The following is a 6337-nucleotide window of genomic DNA, read 5'->3' as shown; positions in this document are numbered from 1 at the left end:
TTAAGAATCAAGTCCACTTTCAGTTGTCTTAAGGATTCAATATAAATGCCTTCATTAGTCAACTTCTGGACTGAAGTCTTTGCTTCTTCCAGTACTTTCAATGGATAGCTCTGATTGATCCAAATGTAGCTTCTATTGCTGGATCTTCTACAAAGATCTACTACTGTTGTAGCAGATGCCTGGATGGCATTGTTTAGTGACCCAAGTGGTTTCAACAGTAAACTTACAAGAGAGAGAATGGCAATAGTCTTCTCTGAATGTAGTAGCAAAAAGTTATCGACCAGCCTCACTACTTAGATCCATCCCATCTTGGATGATGCTTTCCAAAGCCAGTAGTAATGGCTGGAGTAATTTTAAGACAACAGCCAAGAAGCACTCTGAGAAAGCCATAGCATTTTCCCAGAGAAGTTTGCAGCTCCATCAAATGCACAAGCAGCCATCTGTTTGGTGTCCAACTGACAAGCATTTAACTCTAATATGTGGGTTGTCACAGATGCAGCCAATGTGTCATCTAGAAATGCACATACTGGCCTACCACTGACATCAAGATTATGTACACAATGACTTAATACTTGATGACCCTTTGCATTGGTGCATTCTTTAGCTATGTATGCAATTTTTTTTGCATGTGGTGAGAGAGGTCTTCACTTTTTCCACCTGTTGAGTCTCACTGTTGCACCACTGACTGGCTAGATGCACGTGGAGTTTCTTGCAGAAAGATAGTGAGCATTTACTGGTCTTGTTCAGAACCAGTGTTCAACTTCAGGATGAACAAGTGACAATGCACTTAATATTGGCCTCCAGTTTGTAGTGTGTGGTATCTCTTGCCGAAATAGAAAGTATGATGCCACAGCGATGTTTGTTCACATGAACTGTGTTGTGTCTCCAGCATTCTTAACAGCCTCATTAATACTCACTGGTGTTATCCTTGGTCAGTGTAGACTCAGAGTTCAGAGGTGCTGTCACATGAGTTCACCTCCCAGGTGGGGGGGCAAGAAGGCACCTTGCTTGTTCCTCCAGCTGCTCACTGTTCACTCTGGCCATTGTTTGTTGTGCCACTGTTCACTTTGTTGCTCTGTTGCCAATGGCCCTGCACTGTCACCTTCTGCTGCCACCATGTCCTCTGCAAGTTGGTCTCTTGAGGTTCCCCCAGCCCTCAGTGATTTCAGCTGAGCTCTCAGTGCAGGAATCTTGCTGAGAGTGCAGACTGGGCAGTCTCTTCCACAGAAACACTGTCCCACAGCAGGTCTAAGTGCTCAGACCTGATTGTCAGGAATTTCAGCTGTAGTGGTCACTTGGAGTCTTAGAATTTTTTATCTTCACAGAGAGAGATTTGGGATGTTAAAGGAACCTGATTCACCAGTGCATTACTCTAGTTTTATTGTGGTCTAACAGTGAGTTATACTGGTGTAAGTTAAAATGCAGTGGTAAGTCAGTCCCATAACCAGAGTATACAGATGTGCTGTGCATATCATAAAATAGTGCTTAGTGTCCTGCCGTATGGTGGTGTAATCCAACCTTATGCTATTAGCAGAATGGGAGTTCTAACATGACAAAACTGACAGCAAGTGGGGCAATGTCTTCTCAAGGCATCATCAAGCTTGGGGCTGCAACAGACTACGTAAAAAGAGAAGCCCACTCCCATTATCATTTAGCAGCCCAGACCTAAACAAAAAGTGGTACCTCCACGCTTTGCTACTTCAACTTGCTGTCCTCCACAGTGAGCGAGGGGATTTTACCAGATACTTTGTCCAGGCCTACTTTACATTTCTGATTACGAACATTGTGGGGGGACAGGGGGAGAGGGATTAGTTGTTGTTTCCCCCCCCCCCCCCCAATCATTTAACTGTACTGTTCTCCAATTTTTGGATCACTAGTTCCCCCTCATTTTACAAACAGATCACTTTCTAGTTCTTATCTTGTGTACCAGTAAGAAGTGACCTTTTCAATCATACATATTGGACAGCTATACTTACAGAGCTCATGATGATCAGCGTCCATTTCCTCACTAGCAGCTGTTTCTCTTCTGGTGACCTGCTAGAAGCTGTTAAGAAACTAAGTTCTGTGGCCAATGTCATAGCCTTTTAGCATTTATTGACCTCCTTTCATTGATCTTTATCTACAAGTCCAATTTAAGAGCTGTAAATTAGTCCATTACTGTTTTATCCTGGAAGTCTTCATTGGTATCCACATATACCAACAAGACAAGTCTCCACCAGTCCTTTGTCGGTTCTTTCCCTCTCCTAGCTCTTAGCTGTGCTCTAGAAAAAGCCATCAATCTGTGGTTACTATCAAGGGTTTGTATCAGATCTGGATAATTCAATATTTTTCATGGTACTGGGGTGGATCGGCTTCCCCAGGTGCAATTTAAAGGGCCTGCAGCTCCCAGCAGCGGCTGGAACCACCAGCCCTTTAAATTGCTGGCAGAACCCTGCTGCTGGAGCTCTGGGGTAGCAGCAGTGGGGCTGGGGCAGCGATTTAAAGGGCCCAGGACAGTAGTGGCAGCCAGAGCCCCATCCCTGGAGAAGCGGCGGCGGGGCTCCAGGGAAGATTTAAAGGGCCCCGGCCACCGCTACCGCCCAGGGCCCTTTAAACCACTGCCAGAGGCCCCAGCTGCTGCTGCTACCCCAAGGAGGGGGAAGGTGACAGCACTTGCCGGTACAGGGTGGCACAGGGCTGGCTGACCTCCCCCAGCCCCATCCCTTCTGCCTGAGGCCCTGCCCCTTCTGGGGGCCAGAGCCAGCCCCAGCCCAGCCCTGTACCGGTAAGTCCCTAGACTTACTTTCACCTCGGCCACACCTGGTATAGAGCTATCCGTGACTGCAAAGTAGCTGCTTTTTCAGCACACTAGAGGGAGTGTAGGAAGTTAACCACATGCAGTAGGAATTTTGAAACTAGTGTGGAAGGTAGAGCTGGATTAAGGTCTCCAGGGCCCTAAACCAGAACACATGGGGGCCCCTGGAACCATGGCCCTGCCCCTACTCCACCCACAGTGCTGTACATGCTCAATAGCATGGGTGGTAAAGCTACTGATCATGTGGAAAGTAAAGGTTTCATTTAATTGTCAATATAATACGCAGGGTGAGCCTACATAAGAGATCTCAAATTGTCAGAAATCCCAATCCCTGTTATATATAGGTTTAGGCCCAGTGTTATATTCTTCATTTAAAAATGAAATGAACCTCTATTTAATGATGTTAGTCTAAGTAGGGTGCATTGTAACTGCTGTGCTGTAATGGTTTCTTTGTAGTATTAGTCATAAAGGAATTTAAAATTGTAGGCATGCATAACTAACTGTCTGATAGTAAAGACTGGCTCTGGATTCCTAAAAATGAAAAAAGTGAATCCTATTATTTTCACTTTTAGTATTTAGTAATATTCCAATAGAAAGTCCCACTATAGTCTCTTGCAAAGATAGGAGCTCATGGTCTGTGCAAATACTTTAAGCCAGAGAGGAACTCTGTAGCACAGAATTGTTGAGTAAATAGACTTACCTTCCTGCTACATAGGTTACACATTCATCAGTGCTTGAGTTCGGTTTACTCAGCTAGGGGCTGATCCTGCTTCCACTTAATTAAATCTTTACAGGGTTGCCACAAGCAGCATGCTTATGCATGAGAATTGATGATGAACGTATGTTCTAGTTAAGACACTTATTTGCTGGTGGCAAAAAAAAAAAAAAACCCAGAAATTCTTGTATCTTCTCTTTCAGAAGAAAAAAAATTGTAAATGCAAGCAAAGCAGGTATTAATCAGTCTTATAGGAAGGTGATGGAAGTGACATAAATAGAGTATCATAATATATGTAGCATACGATAATTCAGAACAGAGAAAGCTGTATATCAGAAGAAAATACATACCTATCTGGAAAAATATTGATCTAATGACAGATAAATAGGAGAGATACTACTTGTAATAAGCTAGCCTTACTTGGAGCACCCTCCTGGGTAGTTCTCAGCATGCCAGTCACACTTGCCTCAGTTTCCACTCCTTCAGAGTTCCCCCAATAACCTCACACAAGCTTTGTCTCAATAATATCCTTCCTTGGGGTCAGTTTATGATCAAGATAGTACAAATCAGTCCATATCACACAATGCATATAATCCTTAAAATCTTATTCTGTGATAGGCCATGTGCTACCATCTTCCACCACACATCAGCTCTTTTATCCCTCTGCCAGGATGGCCACCTAAGCCCTCCAACTGAAGTGCAATTCTACACTGAAGTGTAATCCTCACAGCCTCTCTGTAGGGAGATTATTTTAACCAGAGGAGCATTCCTCACAGCCTCTTACTCTATATTCAGTTCTCCAACAGTAGAGGGTTTTTACTCTGCTGCCTTCAGCCCTAGGTCACTACTTTAGGACAAGGAGGCAACTAACTCAACTGCTTTCAGGCAGCCATTTCCTACATATAGTCTCTAGCTTGGCAGAAGTTAGCCAACAAGCCTCTCTTGCTACTGTCCTTACACTTAACATTCCTCCAGAAAACACCTTCTACTTCCCCCAGGAACCAAGGCCATCTCCACTCCCCTGGTCTCTGTCAGCTTTCAACTACCTTTCCTAACTGACCAATAAGCCCTAATTCACAAGCTTTCTTACTCACCCAATACTTCCTCAGCCAACTCTGACTGAATGGCTGGTTCACTCTCTGACCCTTTATAGCCCCAGGTACAACTCTATCCCCTTAATTGGGCCAACTGAGAGCACCTGTTCTGACACAAGGGAACTGGACTTATTTCAATTACAAGAGCTAGCCACCCTATGAAACTGATTTTCCCCTGCCCCCTACAAATTATTCATGTCAGCAATGGCAGGGCCTTTCATAGATGAAAGAGATTGTCATGGATGTTCATGACCACGAACCCCAGCAATGGGAGAATAGTAACAAAAGACATGTTTTGGTGTGAATGTAACAGTAAATCTGCAAAGCTTAATGAATGCCTACAAAATGAAATAATCATCAAAGTAAAAAAGCTGCTCAGCAATAACATATGTAATTAAAGATATTATATTATTCTAGTATGTATGTAATTTAGATGTTCATTAAGATCTTCCTGTAAAACTACTATGAAAGCATTCTCACTTTACCATTCTCCTCAATCCTGTAAAAATAGATGCAGATTAATTTCTGAATTTATGAAGACACTGAAGTTCTTTCCACAGGAAAAGGCTCACATCACTCGCATAGGTATAACTCCATTGATTCATGAAAGGAGCATCAGAACCTCCATCTCAACAGCCATGATCCAAAACTTCAGTAAGACAAGTTGGTGAAATATCTTTTATTGGACCAAATTCTGTTGGTGAGAGAGACAAGCTTTCAAGCTTACACAGAGCTCTTCTTCAGTCAGGGGGAAGAAAGAAAAAAAATTGGGGGGGAGGGAAGGTTGAGTGAGTTACAGATTGTTGTAATAAGCCATAAATCCAGTGTCTCTATTCAGTCCATGATTTTCAGTGTCTAGCAAAGCTATGAATTTAAGCTCACAGGTTTGTCTTTTGAAGGCATTGTGCAGGTTTCCTTTGAGAATGAGGACAAGAGATCAGATATACTGTGAATGCTTTGTGAAAAGTGTTCACTCAGCGGTGATATGGTGTTTTTGTCAATTATCATTTTTCTGTGTGAGTTCATTTGAGAGTGTAGTGATTGCCTGGTTTCACCCACATAGTTGTTATTGGGGCATTTAGTGTACTGGGCAATGTATACCACATACTGTGATAGGGGTATGTAGGATGCATGAATCTTGAAAGCTGTCTTATAGGCAGTGTTCATCATCGGAACAGTGGCGCTAGATCTATTTACATGTCTGGCAATGTCCTCACCTAGCTCTACCACTTAAAACTCCCCAAGCCCGGCCGGGCCCTGCTCTGCTCAACAGGTGCTAATCTTGTGCTTGCCTTTTGCCAAGCCCTGGAGCATTAGCCCAGCCCCTGGAGTGCTAAAGGGGAGATTCAACAAACCACCTCATGGCTAGGGAGCCGAAATCCAGAGCAGAAAAGTTACCCTACACCTTTATGACAATGGAGGGTGTGGGGGAATGACTGCAATACACCTTTAAATAGGGGGCTCAGTGTAGTAAGTGCGCCACCTTAAGAGTCCAGGGGAGGCGGCAAATTCTCAGCGACTTTATTGCCCGCCTACGGCTCGCGCACTCATTCGACGTTTCGCGCGCTCCCTGCGGCTCGCGCAGTAGCTCAGACTCTCGCACGCGCCCCAGCGAGCTGCACGAGCAATGCCAATGCCAATCTCTCTCTCTCTCTCTCTCTCTCTCTCTTGCGCGCGAGCCTCCTTGGCCGGCTGTGTGTCTCGTGCGCGTCCTCGCGCCCTGAGCAGGATTCT

Source organism: Natator depressus, chromosome 4 (genome assembly GCF_965152275.1).
Source record: "Natator depressus isolate rNatDep1 chromosome 4, rNatDep2.hap1, whole genome shotgun sequence".
NCBI lineage: Eukaryota > Metazoa > Chordata > Testudines > Cheloniidae > Natator > Natator depressus.
This window is presented reverse-complemented; position numbering follows the sequence as displayed.